General features: G+C 39.8%; 1 long non-coding RNA gene across 1 annotated transcript in view; it reads right to left on the bottom strand.

Moving 5' to 3' along the window:
- The window catches only part of LOC130483689 (uncharacterized), a 66,145-nt gene that overhangs the window by 27,265 nt on the left and 20,812 nt on the right, over nucleotides 1–18,068 (bottom strand). Inside the window, exons 4-6 of the long non-coding RNA XR_008933667.1 lie at nucleotides 10,914–10,967; nucleotides 9,492–9,527; nucleotides 3,808–3,861 (exon numbers count right to left, since the gene is read on the bottom strand). This is a non-coding gene — a long non-coding RNA (uncharacterized LOC130483689). The remainder of the gene's footprint in view (nucleotides 1–3,807; nucleotides 3,862–9,491; nucleotides 9,528–10,913; nucleotides 10,968–18,068) is intronic.

Raw genomic sequence — 18,068 nt, 5'->3', positions numbered from 1 at the left:
GGATGGAGCTGCACCCCAAAACAACTTTTGGACCACCCAAAATCACACAGCTTCACACTCCAGAGACTGTCCCCTGCAAGAAGACATAGAGTGGTGCCTGGTCCAATACTAATTCTGGCACCACAAACGTCTATTTGGGTTGCCTCCAAGAAGCCTGTATTGTGAAGAAGATTTGAATAAGAATGATTTGAATAAAACAGTATCTGCTACTCTTAATGTTAGTGAGGAGATGAAGTGTTAAGAAGCACTTTGCCTAGCTCAGGAGAAATAGTTGAGGTTCGGGGAGGGGGATTAAAATAATAAATTATGCTGGGATTAGATAGGGAGAGCTCAATTGCTCACTAGGTTCCCAGGGCTCCAATTGCCTATTCCTAATATATTCTTTCAGGGACAAAATAGAACAAGGCACAGATCCATATTTCACAACATAGCAATATAATATGATACAATCTTTAGAATCAGTAAAGCTTACACTCCACATTTTGTAACTTTCAGAACTTGTTTCTATGGTAATGTGTGCATTCTCAAGAATAAATGCCCCATTCTAAACTAATCTCCTATCCAAAAGAAAAGAAAAGAAATAAAATATCTCAGAAGTAACTAGAGAAAATGTATGTAGCTAGTTAAAGGCAATACAGAACTATTTTCTTTCTAAAGCTACTTTTTGGGCATCTTTTTCCCCCAGTGTGTTTGTGTGTGTATATGTGTGGGGAGTTGGTAAAGCGTGTTGACAGTAGTAGATAGACAATTTAAATGGAACACATACAGGGCATCAGCTCACCAAAAGACTATTTCCATCTTCTTCTACAAAGAAGGCACTCATTCCCAGCTTCATCTCCAGACAAGCAAATACTAATGCCTAGCTCAAGGACAGATAATTTGGCTGAGGAAAGGGAATCTTTGTATGTGACTAGTTTAAACTGTATTTTCCCCTTTGTTTTTAGTACCTTTCCAGGCATTTTATAACACTTGGGAAAATTCTCAACAGGCATTAAAAACTTTATTCAAGAAATAAAAAATGGGAAGATTGCAAATAACTGTACATTTATTACCTTCCTCCAGTGAAGGATTAAAAAACCCCCCAGAATTACCTCTATAAGGAAATCAAATACCTTTACAATTTGATATTACTATATGAATTGTTTTAATGTGTTTTATATAGATCTGTTAGACATTGTTTTGATTTTGTTGTAATCCGCTCTGAGCCTGGCTTGCTGGGGAGAGTGAGATATAAAAATGATAATAAATAAAATTAAATAAATAGCACTATTTAAATTGAACATTATTTTTAACTGCCTTTCCTATTCCAAATAAAAATAAGATATAATTTCTTGGCAAATAAAATTTTCAACATTTGTACAATTCATTAATGAAAAATACTACTACCATTTTTACTAACACTATTAGTACTGGTACAAGTAGTCAGCTGAACGCTTTTTCCTCAAACATGGCTCTCCATCCAAATAACTAGTTGTACAGACACTCAGGTGGACTGCCACACCTCAAACACTGAACATCTAAATAGGCATTATGTCTGAGGTAATGTAGTGATGCTCTTTCTATAGTTTTATCAGTATTAGAGTATCTGTTCAGGCCCATGGGGATTAATATCTGTAATCTAGTAATATTTTTATTTTATTATTTATTTACAAAATGTGTACACTGCCTTTCTGCCTTTACAAGGGTCATCAAGGCAGCTAACAATTTAAGACCTACATTATAAAACCACATTTAAAAACCATTAAAAACAACTCCTCCCCCCATAAAAATCATTAAAACTTTGCTGATTCAAAGTTTCCAGCATTCACAGGACACATTTTATCCACAAAGTGATTATGAGGAATTGCTGGACCCAATGTACCTCCAACATCAAAATCTTTTCCGATGTAGAAAGGCAAACCTTCAAGTGGGCACAAAGAAAAGGCTACTTATTCTTGCTCCAACTACCTCTGAGATTAATAGTTCCAAAACAAAGAAGCATGCTTTGGGATACAGTAATCTAGAGCTGGGCAATGTTACATATCTTATGAAATTTACTCATACATCATAATGACAACAGAGACTGTCTAATATTATGACTGCTAAGCTGCCTAGCATGGTATTTCTCATGTTCATACTTGTTTTGCTGTTCTTTACTTACCATTTAAATTTATTTACCGGTATATTTAATTGTACTTATGAAATTATATGGCAAAGTTCTAGCAAGCAGAGACTCTTTAACTTTTATATGTATTTTCATATTATGTACAAATTTAACTGTGCAATTCTAGTTTATAAATACCTGAAGTTTATCATTTATACATCCTAATTTTGTAAACACTTTACTCAAAAATAAAGATTCAGAAGTGCCTGGAGAGCTTAAGGGTACTTTGTGAAACAATGAATAAGTGCTTTATTCCCATTGACTTTGATTTATCTCAGGACACACCTCTACAGGTGTGGGATGGGTCACCATTTGTCAAAGGATCCGGTTCTCACATGTCCACCAGGTAAGAGGTATACAGAGAAGGGGGAAAAGCCCAGTAGACCTGATGGCAATCTTATGTCCCATAATACTTCTTGGGCACAAAATGCCAAGTTTAATCTTATTCAGAAGTCACCTACTATTCCCTTGCCACTTTGAATTCCCACCATAAAGCACTTGAGGGACAGACAGAACTATGTGCTACGGAGTCTTGTAGGTTTCTTAGGGTGTTTTAACATCTACATGAAACTGCTGGGAGAAGTCATCCAGAGATTTAGAGTGCAGTATCATCAATATACGTGTGCTACCCAACTCTATTTCTCTTTCCCAGCAGAGTCAGGTAAGTCAGCAAATGCTTCAAAACGTTCTTAAGAGCAATCATGGGCTGAGTGAGCATCAATATAAAAAGCTTCTGAACATAGATGTAGATCAAATTAAGGTGCAGTTGGTTGAAGGGAAGGCAATTGTAAGCCAGTTTGAGACGCCATAAAGGCAGAGAAAATGGCAGAGGTGCCATGTGTGCAGATGGAGGCACTGACCTCCCTGCATATCATTCATTCCCCCACCCCATTCCTTACTCCTCTTGAATAATATATATAGACAGAACAATGATAGCCAAACCAAAAGCGAGAATTTAACCCCTAGTTTTAGTTCTGATTTTAACTTTTAATGCATTTTATGACTGTAAATTATACTTTTATGTAAGCATCCTTGGGAATATCGGTATAGAAGGGCAGTATAAAACTACTCAAAATGAATAAAATAAAGAAAAAGAAAAAGAAAACAAACTTAGGTCTGATTCAATTAGGTATGACTGTCATTGAAAAGTGTATTTTACACGGTTTCGCTGCTGTAATGTAAGTTGGCTGTGACTTGGTAGCACTTTCCGCCACCAGTGTATGCAAGTGGCACTCACATGCTGATTTCCCATAACAGCACCAGTGAATCTGCCACATGGAGGGACAGTGCTTGGGAAGTAACCTCGTGACTAAAGGAGACTTAAATATATAACACTTGCATATTTGACCACTGCAGGTTCCGATTATAGGGGAGAGACTCTTTGGCAGCAGCCACCGCCCGACTCTGGTTGAAGGGACCATGCAACAAAGAAGTTGTTCTGATGGATGTTTGCCACAATCTCCTTTACAAAGTGATGTTATCAATGTTTGGCAATGTCACTCTCCCCTTTTGGAAAATACGGTCCCAAAGAGGCTTCTGCATACCAAAGCTTAGGAAAAAAAAATTTGACTTCTTGTTCAGCAGAGAATGGGTGCAGGCTTCTTACTTAAAAAGTTTACACTGAGGCAAGTTAACACATAGCAGCTATTGCTGCACTTACTCACCCTTTGACCTTCTTTCCCAGGTGGGCCTTGAGGACCTTCTATCCCTAGCACACTCTGTAAACACAAACATTTCAGAAAATTAATGTTTCTCATTAATGTCACCTGGGTATCTACCATTCAAAAAGGTTAACAAGACTTCAGTAACACAAAGTTTCACATCTACCTCTCCATGTTCAATATCTATGTCTACAGATGGTTAGGGCTGGAAAATGCTCATCTGATTCTACTAATAAATGGCCATATTTACAGAAATATTTGGAGGGAAAAACTTCACTCATTACTTTTTGGGCATAGATGTTGCTGTTATAAGCTCGCCACTTTCCTGATCAGTGAGGAATCCACCATAAGATTTAATTTTCTTTAGATGAGAGTGCACACTCGATATCAATAGTATCTTCATAAGAATCACTTTATTTCCAAATATACAAGCAGAGTAAATGAGAAATTAATCAACACTCCTACAGCAATCATTATACAAACTATCCCTATATCAGAATCTGCAAGAAAAGCCCTGCACCCCAAGGTGCTTCTTCTAACTCAGGGGTCAACAAATCTCAGGCACCAGGTCACCATGACACCAAGAAATTTCATTGTGGCACCTCTGATTTCCAACAATTATATTATTGTAACATTTCTCAGCAATTCTCAGTGCAAGTACAAAGGGTTGGATCTAATCACTTTCTCCGCTGGTAAAAAAGGGAGGAAAGGGTCCCTCTGCTTGGGATCATGGGACAAAAGCCATGTGGAACAGGGGCTGTAATTAGGAGTGCGATGGGCCAACACTGAGCAAAGAAGCTGGCTGAATCCAACCTAAATGTTATTTATCCTCTCACATCTGGATGTTTTGTTGTACGACATTAAAAAGAACATGCACAAAGTTCTTGTCATTGCTTGTTTATTTGTAACCTCAGTTTTACACCATTCAGTGGTGGTGGATGGATTCATTTCTTAAACAGTTGCTTTCTCTACTGACTCCAATTGTCAATTAAACCATAATTAAAGCAATAATGGGATTATGAAAAATTGGGGATAAATTAGCCTTCGCTTCATTTTGGTGATAACCTGGACTACCCCTGTATTCATTTATATCACTGGTACTCACTCTGTGGCTCACGGAGAGCCATATTTGCAATTACCATCAACCAAAAGAGCCACATTTACTTCCATCCCCATCATGATACATGCATTTCAGGGAGGCTTGCGGCTTCCCTGTTCTTCTGGTTGGTGGCTGTTTCAAGGTGGGAATCAAACGCCAACCAATTATTACAATTACAAGAAACTATGAAGCGGTTAGGATTAGGTTTTGTGATAGAACTATAACATTTGGTCATTAAAATATGAAACCTGAAGGTGGAAAAATGAGTCCGGCCTTACATTTTTGGACTGGCTCTTGGAACCAAAGAAAATTTCTCAAGGCCTGTGCTCACATGTGGAGGGAATTGAGGAGATCTACATGTTTGATATATGTGTCCAATCATTAACATCTAAAGCATACAGTATTTCAACTATTTTAATTCTTCATTTGCTGCAATGATATTTGATATCTCTGTTTCTCAAAAAGATTAATTTAGAATTAATTTCACTTAGAAATCATACATGTTGTTCAGAGTTTACAGTATTGGCATTATTGAAAGCATTTAGTAAGGAAAACAACAGGGGCAAGGGAAGAACATCTTAGATGCCATTTTATACTGAAGTGCATTAGTAATAGAAGGGAACAGAAAACTATTCTCACATCATTTTCCTAATGAAAAATAAATAAATCATTTTGTGTCAATTGCACAGACTGCAGAGGCCAAAACAAACAAACAAACAAAATAAATCTGTAGAGCTTTCCTGCATTACTGCACTGAAGAGATAAAAACAACCTAAAAAGACAGAAACATTCTCTGATTCTCTAGGAAAGCATAACTTGGTAGGATACTCCTATCGCATGCAAGAACACGGCCTTACTGAGTGTTAAAATTATCCTATGATCATTTCTATACTAAACGTGATCATGAGCTTGAATAATATTAAACAACAGAACTGTTTTAAAACATAGCATTATACTACTAATACACACTTTTAAGGAAAATGTGGGGAGGAGCTGTGGCTCAGTGTTAGAGTATGTGTTTGGCATGCGGAAGGTGCCAGGTTTAATCCCCAGCATCTCCAGCTAAAAGGACCAGGCAGAAGATGATGTAAAAGACCTCTGCCTGTCTCCTTGCTGACCCAGGGTTAATTAAAAGGAACGTCGCTATTCAATAAATTCAAACATTTTTTAAAAGTTAACATTTTATTAAAACACAACTTTATTAAACAACAATATTATAAACATTTAATTGTAGGAATTAGATTGATTTTGGAATAAATTGGCCACAGCTTGGAATTGGCAAACAGCTGCGACCCTTGTGGCGCAGCATGCGTGATGTGTCAAGTGCCCAGGCCGTGTCCACCACGGCCATGAAGTAACCTCCGCCCACAGGGCTTCCGCTGTGGGCAACTGGGATGGCAGTACCAGGATGACACCAGGACGAACGCCACTGGGTGTTATCCCCCACCACTTGGGAAGAGGCGGACACCTGCCCTGCCGCCAGGGCATGTCCCTGAACCCTATCCCAAAACCCTTGGGATAGGGTTCCCAAAACCAGGGAAGCGACCAATTCCTATGGAGCTTCCCCCCCAAAATGACACATCCACATGCTAAACCGCACCAAGCTGTGACTATAAGCCAATAAACCTTAGGGAGGGTGGGTGGGTTCACAAAGAAAACGAAGTGAGCTGTGGGCGGGCCCGTTCCCCTGTTATATACTGAGGGGGCGAGGCTAGCCACGCCCCCACCCAGCTCCCGCCTTCCGCCCTCATTGGCTGGAGCCCTTCCTTGCCCCAGCCAATGAAAAGGCTGTATCCGGGCAAATCGGGTCCGGCACGAGCCTTCGTGCACGCGCAAACGCACATGTTGGCCGGCCGGACCCGATCTCCCTCCCCCTCTGCTGCGATCGCTCCTTCCTCCCCCCGGGGCAGCAAAAATGGCTCCCGATAAGGCGGGAACCCTATCTTTCAGCCCAGGAACACCCCCTTAAGCAACAGCAGTGCTGCACCATCTTTTTGTTGGCACAGCATTGCTGTTTTCAGTGGGGCTTCTCCCCCTTTTCCTAATTTTGATTTAAAAATAACCAACCAACCCAGCTGCAGTGGTGAAACCTCTTTGGAGGTGCTGTGGCCATGCCGCAGCCACACCATCCCGGGCTGCTGCAGCTGTCAGGAATGGGCTGTAAGGGCCTAAATACAAATTGTATTGAGGATAGAGGTATGTTCTGAAATTCCCTGCTTCCCAGGTGCAGGAGGGCCCATATCAGGATGCTGGCACACAGAAAGGAGGGGCTTAGATCTCCTTGTCATTTTTCTGACCTGCAGCAGTCCCCAAGGGTTACTATTGCTCCCTTTTGCTCCATTTTGGAAATGTAATGTAGCTCATTAGTACATGTTCAGCCACTCAATGCAGCACACAATGCATACGGTGCTCCTTGAGGCCATTTCAGATCAGAAAAATGGAAGGGAGTAGATACTAAACTCTTTCTCTCCATGTGATTGTTTTTCTACCTCTCTGCACAGCCTGAAGGCAAAGATTCATTTAGAGACCTACCGGTATGTACAACCTTTCCTTTTGATTCCTAATCATTTTATATATAAATATGTCCCACTAATAACAGTAAAGCTAATTTCCAAATTAACTGTAATTACGACTGTGGCCTTAAGTTGAGAACCTGCCAAATTGCTCCCTTTGACCTACAAAAATTGTAATATGAATGCAATATTACACAAGATAGATTCTGTGACATAACAATGAATTATGCCACAATTTTCTGTACAAACATAGCCAATCATCCTGTACAGCAAACATAAAACTTTTAAATAAATAATACATTGAACTGGAAGAAGGTAATATTCTGCAAACATTCACACAAGAACTTGTGCAAGAATTCAGACTATGAAGTAATAGGTAAGCTCTTTAATATTTCCCATGCTTGTGCTTTTACAAGCGGAAGGGTATCTTTGGATGTAGTTTTACTTTTATCACATAACATTCTAGCGTGAGGTGTAAATTAGCCCTTCCAAGAGCAGAGGATGATTTCTGCATTCAGAAGGGCAGCTTTGGATCTATCCCAGTACCTGTTCATATTTATTTAGACTGCGATAGAAAACAACCTATAGATTTTTCCCCACTTAGCATGCTGCAATAGAATTGTGCAGTATATCATTGGTAGGACACTTGTTTACTAAATTTTGCATTTGAAAGAGATTCCAGAACTTGTCTAGGCCTGAGCAACCTGATTTTGTTTTCTTTGTACAGAACATGTTATCTGATGCTTCATTTGACTAGGCCCCAAGAAGTAAGGAGCCAGCATTCCAAGTATCTGTTTAGTAAGCAAATCTTAGGTGCTTGTGCTAGTGACTGACTTAACCCTTGGCTTCTGTGTAAACATTTGGTGCCATCTGGATGAGTATTTTATAACTCCCACAGGGATAGGCCCACAAGAACATAGAGACGGACGCTCATTTTCCTGGGGAACTAAACGCTGTGGATTAAGTGTCAAGAGAAATAGTTTTCATATACTTTACAAGAGAGATCACTGTACCACCTTCCTTCACCTGTCACTCTTCTGATATGACATCCAGGCTTAAACTCTGGATACCAGAAAGGAGAGAGGAGCTTAGCCAACTGTGTCATTTCAGAGAAAAGTCCCTGGCTTTTTTCACTCTAATTCAGCACCTTGACAAAACTGTGAAAGTAATGCAGTAATCCCTGACGTTCAGTTACTAGATGGCCTTCATGATACTCATTAAGAATATTAGACTCGAAATAGCATATACTGCTACAATCTATGTGCTATCATTACTCAAATAAATATACCTCAAGTTAAGAGATCTATCACACACATATTTTAACTCACTTCTTTTCTTGGAAGTGAGTTAAAATGATTTTTTCCACTACTCCCCACCCCCAATCCATGTTGTAGCAACATTTCTAATCTACATTTTCTTAAATATATAAGACTAATGAAGAAATTTGGTTGTGTTGTGTCCTGGCAGTAAATGGATACTCACTGTATTAGACTGATAGCTTTGTGGGGGAACTTTAATGGTTTTATATTCTTTACAGCACTGTGGCATATTACTGATGTTCAAAAACATTTTAAAAGAATAGTAGTAAACTTCCTTTCAGTTTCTTGAGTATTGGGCTTCTCATAACTATCTTTATTATAGCAAAGTAAATGTACAAGTTTACCATGTAAGATAAAAGCCATAATTTTCACGACGGAAGCTGAAAATCTACCATAATTTAACTCCAAAGTTGTTCCACTGAAGTAATTGCTGGATATGTAAGGCGGAAAACAAAATTGTGTATTATTTGCGCACACAGAGCTTTTACAAATGATCTTGTTTCACAACGCGAGAAGACAAAAGCACTTTTAAGATAGCTGAGTGCAAACTAAATGCATCCTATTTCCCACTTAATATTTCAGGGATAACAGTGTTCCAAGTTGCTAGGTAATTATTTTGTTTCAGTTGAAGAAATTATCTGTTCCTTTAAATATCCACTAGCAATTTTAGCAATAGGCACCTAGCCCTTTCCAAACAAGACAATATTCTGAAAGTAATGAGCGCTCTCCTTTCTGTTAGTTGGCTTGTATACTTACGCTAAGAGCAGCTGGTCCTGGAGGCCCTATATCGCCCTTAGGAAGAAACACATAAAAACAGTAAGCCTTTTCGTGTCACTGAAAAAAATATATCTGGTCATTAGGATCTATACACAGATTGAAAGAATGTGATTTACAATACACTGCTAGACAAAATCAAGAGAAGAACTGGTTTCATGTGGGTGGCACATTTGAACAGGAAAAGATATCCTAGTACTATGTAATTGGAAACAAGGTGCTCTGTGATGGCAATCTAGTGCTCCTGCAAACATTTACATTACGTTACCGTCTACACTGAAACCTACGTTTTAAAATTAATCTTTACGCACAGAACCAAATTATTGCTTGCTGTGATCTGTATAAGTGGTGTGGTATCTATTCTCAGGCAATTCAGCAGGGAAGGACAATCTTGATGCTGGGGAGAGCATTAATTGAGGGAGGTAGCTTGTTCATCTGTCTAACACCAGGGGAGTTTAATTTACTATGCAAATTAATACAAGATCCAATCAAAAGGAACAAAAGATCTAGGCAGAAGATCTCGACAGCTCGTGTGACCCATTCCCAGTGAGAAGCCACTGTTGATGAATAGGTCTAATAAAATAAATTTATGAAGACGGGCAATTACTAAAGAATTTATTTATTAAATGCTGCAGATTGAGGGTGGGAGAAAGTTTTCACACACAGCACTCAGCATTACAATGCCCTTCTGCATTGTAGGAAAGGGGTGACGAAGAACAGAAGGATGTTGTTTTCCAATAAACTGCAAACTTCAACTCTAGGGAAATATGATCCCTGACAACAAGTAGACCAGGGGTCCCCAATCTTTTAAAGCCTGTGGGCACTTTTGGAATCCTGACACGGTGCGGCAGGCGCAGCAACAAAATGGCTGCCACAAAATGGCTGCCACAGGAGGCAGAGCCAGTCACAAAATAATTGCCACAACTTAACTTCAGTAACACAGTGTATATCCTCATGCTATGCTGGCAGCTGCTGCCAAAGCAACATTTAAAAAGATCTGCCCAGCCAATCAATTCTCCAATAGTCAATCAGAAGTCTTGTTGGGCAAAGCCCTACCTGGCCCTACCCACTTCCTAAAAACAGTTGGTGACCATCAGAAAAGGTGTCGGCTGGTGCCATAGCGCCCACAGGCAGCACGATGGGGACTCCTGAGGTAGATTATTGGGTTCCTGAACAACAATCAATCTATTATTATAGATTAGTTGTTTTTCAGTAGTCCATAAAGGCTATCAATAATACAGGAATAACTGGACCAAGAATCTGAAAAGCACAATTATAAGCTTTACACTCAACAGGTAGGATTCTGAAGTGATTTTTAAACCATTTCCTTTATTAAACAAACCTTGCCTAGATTTTTGACAAATAATGAACTTTTAGCATGTATATATATCCACACACCAATACCTTTTCACCCTTTGGACCAGGCATTCCATGATCACCGGCATCACCTTTTAAACCCTACAGAATGGCCAAAAGAATAAAGAATAAATATACTATTTACTGCAGAATATTAACATGCGTCCTACCAAAATAAAGCATTGAAGCTTCTTTAAAATTACAACTAAAAATATGAATAATCAGAAAGGAGTTATAACAGGTTGTGTCAATTACCCGGAGAACAGCCATCAATTATCAAAATCTGGGAATTTTGCTTTGCTGAAAGACCAACAATGAAATCCTAAGTAGAGTTACTTTAGTGTAAATCCACTGATTTCAGTTGGCGTAGACTGGAATAACTCTGCATAGTACAATACAGAAGGTTTACCTCCTTGTGCCTCCCTGGATGTTTGTGAAGCAAATGCAAATCTTGACCCCACACCTGCTCTATGCAGGAGACCCTGATTCCTAGCATTTGAACAACATGAACTTTTAACCATTCTTACCTTCGTTGGCTAGAAGTCTGTCACGCAATCCAGAATTAGGGAGTTCGCTCCCAAATGGAATGGTAAACCCCTATCTCCCAATAATCCCAATACTCAGATCATGTTTTACAACACCCATCCATCTTGCCCTTCCTGGCAGGTAGAGCAAACTGTTATCTCTTTGCAGAAACATATCTCCTCTCTTTCTGACCTCTTGGCACATTTTATGGCCCTCTTCCTTCGGAAAGTAAGTGGCTGTCAGGGCCCCAGGACTCCTGGTGAGCTTCAAAGCAACTTACATCTCTGGATCATGAAATGGTTACCCCCGCACAATAAAAGCAGCTCCTGTAGCCTTAAGAAACGAATGCTCTAATATATAGTAATAAAGATAGTAAACTACATTATAAATAATAATTTGTTATTTGATTTAGATAGGCATGTTTCCTTGGGTTACTAAGTTTTTTATAATTCAGTTTAGACTACAATTAAGTTTGTGCAGTAAAAAGAAGAAGAAATGCAGATAAGAAGTCAAAAAGAGAAAGAAAAAAGTCAGAATAAGAAATGTGGAAAATATTAAATATTATTTTTGTGGCTAGTTTGTTATGTATTAGTGAGTTTACTGTAACACAATCTGGGTGCCAAGGAAGAAATGTATGTGATTTTATATTACCCTTTTCTGTTTTTTCTCCCCCCCATGTTACTTTAAAAAATAAACAATTTTTTTAAAAGAAACGAATGCTCTCAGTGGCTGTTGCTCAGCAGCCACACAGTATTGCCATCCTACAAGCCTTGGTTTGTCAATAAAAGGCAGGGGGAGGAGACAGGTCCTTTCTTCGGCTGTTTTGGCCTTTGAGGGAGGACTTATCAGGGCCAGGCCTGGAAGCAGCTACCAAGCAACTTGCTACCATGAAACTTGCATGACTCACCGAGGCCTGGCTGCTTGGTACTGTCCAACAGCAGCCACCTCATGAAAGCCAGTGTTGTATAGTGGTTACAGTTTCAGACTAGCATCTAGGAGACCCAGAATCCCCACTCTGCAATGAATGGGTGACCTTGGGCCAGTCACACATTCTCAGTGTTGGGGGTTTGCAATCTGCTTTTTCCAGGATCATTTTGGGATAGCCGACTACACCAGTAGAAAGGGAATAAAATTCCTTTTTAAAAACCCACTTTGGCACATTCATGCCGTAGCACTTTAAAGTTTATCCCCCTTCTGCTCCATTATAACTTATGGGGAACATTTCTGGGGCTCTGGGGGGATATATTTTAAGCACCAATTTTTCAGCATAGCTGTTGGTGACTCTTCTTACATGTACCTCCAGGTTTGGTAAAGACTGGATCAGGGGGTCCAATTTTATGGGGTCCCAGATGGAAGACAATGGAGGCCCATCAAACTGGATGCTTTGACCCAATCTTTACCAAACTTGGGCGTTCTTGTAAAGAAAGTCACCAGAAGCTGGGCTGCAAATTTTGTGCCTCTACCTTAAAAAACAGCCCCCCCCCACCAGAGCCCCAGAAAGATTTTCCTAAGGCTATAATGGAGCTGATTTTTTTTTTAATTCCCGAACAACCCCGGGGGGAAAAAAAACCACATACCGTTATGGGAATTCAGGAATATTCAGAAATCCTGAAAATTTTCAGGACCAATATATCCAAATCTGAATTTTCCTGATTAGTTTTTTTTTTTTTTTGAACACCCCTAGTTGTTGTGAAGATAAAATGGAAGAGACATAAATGATGTAAGCTGCTTTGGGTCCCCATTGTGGAGAAAGGCAGGATATAAATGAAATAACAGATATAGCTGAAGACAGGGGGACATAAAAAGGTTGATTGGTGAGTAGGAAGGAGAGACTGAAGCAGGAAAAGGTGAAGATGAAGATATGGGGACTGCCAGGAGAAAAGGGAAAGTGTGGGGAAGGGGATACAGGGGGAAATGAGGTACCCTCCACAAGTGTTTGTGGATTCACCACCACACAACTCTGGGCCATACTTTTCCTAGGAAGAGGCTGCCAGGGATAGGGAATGAGGGAAAGCTGAAGACAGGGGGGCAGTGAAAGGTAGGTTGGCTGGTGTGTGGGAAGGAGAAGGAAGCAGGAAAAGGAGAGAGGCTACGGGGGCTTTCAGGAAAAGGAAAGGAGAAATAGTGGGAGGGGGAAAAAGTAATAGTAATAATTTTCCAGGATCCTGGAATAGTAATAATTTGTGGCAAACTAATTTATTCCATAGGCCACAAAAGCCTTTTCTAGACTGACTGGGTAGAAATTTTAAAATACGTAAAGGATACACAATTTTCCACTGTTGCCATATCAATTTAGATGTTGGAAACTAGGGTCATTAAAAGCTTCATGTGTCATTCTAGAGAAGCAGAATTTACAATCCCAAATCCTCCTTTCTGCACCTTCAGCCATTCCTAATGCTATTGCTTGATTTTCAGAAACAGGAAAGAGAGAAAAATATAACTCTAAAATGATAAGCAACATCTGTCCTTTGGAGGGCACAGAAACATAAAATCAGCAAGTGTTCAAAATACTCATATTTGTGCAACTTCACTTCCTGCAGAAATTACATTAATTCACCATCTGGAAGAAACATAATTTAGAGCTATATGAGCACTGAAGTACCCACTTTGGATTAAATGGTAGATGTTATAAATACTTCTGAGTTAGCTTTGATTTGCCCTATTTTATGCTTGCCAACAATAGAAGAGTTAAATCTAAAGTAGTCTTCACTCTGTCAAAGGGGGAAAAGACCAACCAAAGGAAAAAAATTGAATATCTTTCTCTGTATCTTATTAATGCCAACTCATGAAACAATCTAAATGTAAAATAATAAGATTCTGAACGGATGCTTAAGGTAGCTGATTTGTTATGAACATTAAACGAAGTTGGCTAGATGGTAACCCCAGAAAATGAATGGAATAATATATTTCAGTAGCCGGAATATAATAAAAAAAATATTTTCAATAATTCTGTGTACACTGAATTATTAACGGCACTGCTGAGGGCATGTGAGTAATGCCAATATGCTGGCTCAAAAGATCTGGTGTTTGGATCAGTCCCGATATCGGATGTTCAGATAAGGGATACTCAGCCTTGTGGAATGGGAGTAGCACTGCCTGGCAAATAAACTTTCTGCTTCACCTCTGGCAACAAGAAAAGCCAGGAAATCTGTACCAGTGGTTACAAGGCAACAGGGTCTCTTAACTCACAAGCCTGGACTGTAATTTCAGAACATTGCTTTTATTTAAATATGAGGAAGGGTATGATTTGAAATATGAGTTAAGTTATACTGGGCAAAATCATATACACAAGTGTAGTAAGTGTAATCTTTGTTCATTTTGGAAAGCTCCTAATTTGCATTCTGACAGAAAATACGTAACAATGAAGATGGGTCTATCAACCCCTCTGGATGGGATGCTATTGAATAACTGAGGGCCTGCATTCATTTTCTCAGCACACAGCATGTGGAAAGCAGGGACATGTGGCGCATGTGGAAAGCAGGGACACTTTTCAATTTCAACCCCAAAAACCTCCTGCTGGTGGTGAAATGGGACCTGGCAACCCCATTCACTGTGGTCTCCCCGCACGTTTTGTCTGTGTTTTCCAGATGCTGTTTTAACTAGAATCTGGAAAATGCAGGCAAATGTGCGGGGAGAGTGAGGTGACCTCTAACAGGTGGAAAAGGCATGCATAATCAAAAGGAGGCCCCGAAGCAGTCAGCGGTGGTGACTGTGGGGAAACGTCCCTGTGTAAAAAGCCAAAGAACCAGGAGCTTCCTGGTTTCTTTGTGGTATTCTGAAAGAACTAATCATGAAGATGCTTGTCCTGCTCTCTGGCACATGTTCTTGAGCCAGCCAACAGGACAAGTAATGTAGTACCTTGGCTTCTGTCCAAACAATGGAAACTCTTAATTTAGGCCTATAAGTTAAGGGTTCCAGGCTCAACTGGAGCCTACTTTGCTGGAGCCGGGCCGGAGAGAGGCTTGAGGAGCGGGGTGCCCGCGGCTAGGTGGTTGCGGGGCTTGCCGCCGCCTAGCTGAGTCAAGCTTCATGCCCGGCAGGTGGCTCAGAGGGCTGTCACCTGGCAGCCAATCAGCTCTCTCTCCCCAAGTTTAAAGGGGCTGAGGAGGGCTGCTGGCTGTTGGGACGGGTGGGGGGGCGACTTGAGGAAAACACTCTGGTCCGTCTGTTTGACATTTAAAGAGAAGCCTGCAGGGGAAGGCTCCAGTCTGTTGCCAGCTTTCGTTTTCTTTGACTTACGGTTATGTATTTGCTTATCATTAGCTGACCCTCCCAAAATAGTCCTGCACCAGCAATTATACACTACTGAATGTGGGACTACACAGAAATGTGAAGTAGGTTCTAATGGTAAGTTATTTAAAAATTGGGTGCAGATTTTTAAATTGGGTGTCATGCATCAATTGAAAAGGGAATACAAAGGTAAAAACAGTTTCTCTTTAAACTACATGGAAAGTGGTTGTTTAATAATTGTCCGGTCACTGCTTGCACTAATTTAAATAGCCATACATTTAAATTTGGTTATATATGCATTCCTCTTAAATGATGCATTTCATGTACATTTTTGTACCCAGACATTTCTAAGTATGTACAAAATGTAGCATGAAAAGCCACATTTCAAGGACCAACCCTGAAAAGAGTTGTCAAAACGGGAGATATATGGAGAAGAAGGGTGCTATACCGGCTTTCCCTAAAAAAATTGTCTTTGTACTATCTGTTTGCATCATTAAGCCTGAAATGCCAACTAGAGCAATGACAGCTGGAATTTCAAGGGGGAAGTGATCATGTCAGCTAACACCACCCTCTGACCTGCTTTTAAAATTAGATTTTTAAAAATCCATCTAATCCCAGCTTCTTGACTTTAATCAGAGAAACTGTCTACACAAGGAAATAGACAGCCTCCGACTAACAGCCAGTTGCCCTTTCTTACTCCATGAATAGAATTTGTTCCTCAATTATGTTAAAAGCTTTTCTTTTACTCCCATGTAGGTTTAGCCAAAAGTCACTCTTAAATTAATTGCAAACGGTGGAAGATGTACTCATTTTTTAAAAATAAAATAGAGAAAGGGGCTAACCACTGCACAGAGGAATTCTTAAACCAAGTGTACCGTGTACTGAGATGACTTCAGACCAAAGAAGATATGATGGAGGAGATCCCTTATCCATATCTCTCACTTTTTTCTAACTTCAGAGCAGCTGCGTAATATGATTAGGGGAGTGGTGGTGGGGGAGTTAACCCTTTCTTCCCAATCCCATGCCATTTCTCCAATCTAACCTGTTACTCCCCAGACTAACAACAGCTGGGGGGGGGGGGCAATTTAGACAAGGGAAATACAGCCCAGGAGGACACAGTTAAATAGCTCCCACCCTCAGCATGAGTTCCTTGATCTAGTTAGCAGCCTCACTCAACTGCCTTGAAGTTTTCTTTCTTCAAAAGGCAGAAGAGCGAGGCTGCAAGTAGAGAAGGAAACACAACAATGACTACAACAACAACAGATAAGACAAGCAGCAAAATGAAATATCAGCACAGGAAATATCAAGTGATAAGAGTTAAGAAAAGTCAATGCACAGGAAATATCAAGTAATAAGAGTTAAGAAAAGTCAATGCAATCAGGATGTACACTTGAGATACAGAACAGGAGGCAATTTTCTTATGCCTCTCCATTCTATTTATTTATATTTAATTATTTGGCCCTCTTATCCACCAGATCTCTCCAAGGGGGTAGGGATGAAACCAAGGAAAATTTTAAAAGCTATCACACAAATGCCACCAATGAAAAAGCCCTATCTCTATCTGCAAATAGACTCAAATCAGAGGACAGTGGCACCCAAAGCAACATTTCTCCAGGGATCTAGCTATACTTTAACCCAAATGGCACATAAGGACCATCCTTATTATTTCAGTTGGAATTGCTAATAAGTACATTTAGTTCCTAATAATGAGTAGTAGAAATTGCTCAAGTGTTTACCTGGTTAAAGATAATGACTTTCTGGGGAAGTTATAGCAAAATGTCATTTGTTAGAGTACTCTAATCACAATTCAACTTACAGCAATACACATAGTTTATTTAGGTCTTAGAGCTTCTCCAGATGAAGGTTAGTAGGTATTTACATTGCAAATGTGTACTCATTTCATACAGGATGCAAGTGTGGTGGGAAGTACATACAAACACATATATAATTTTTATATATGGCAGAATTTATTTCACCATCAGTTGTGTTCTCTTTTCACTGCTCTTGTGTGCAGACTCCCTTCCTCACATGATACAAAACAGTATAAATGTCAAGGAGAGCTCTAATTGACTCAGGGGAATAATGCTTCAATGCACCACTCCCCAAAACTGTTTGTATTAAAGGAGAAAAGGGTTGTTTTCAGAAACTTACACTAAATTACTTATTTAAAAAGCTGAGAAAGGTAATGCTAATGAGATGCCACCTAAAAAGGAAGCAACGGCAGTTGCAACATGAGTGGTATTAATCATAAATATTGAATTTAACGTTGTAGCTCCTTGTTGATGTGCTCTGTGTTTCTCCAGTGTACTGAATCACAAAGTAGATGCTGCACGTGGAAAAGGAGCAGGAGCAAGCCATTCTTACATACAAGCCAAGCTCCAAGTGAGACTAACTACACTAAGTGCCATCTATCTGAGGGTGGGATGTAAATAAAGCTGCCAGGTCCCT

The sequence above is a fragment of the Euleptes europaea genome, chromosome 10, assembly GCF_029931775.1.
Source record: "Euleptes europaea isolate rEulEur1 chromosome 10, rEulEur1.hap1, whole genome shotgun sequence".
Classification (NCBI taxonomy): domain Eukaryota; kingdom Metazoa; phylum Chordata; class Lepidosauria; order Squamata; family Sphaerodactylidae; genus Euleptes; species Euleptes europaea.
This window is presented reverse-complemented; position numbering and strand designations above follow the sequence as displayed.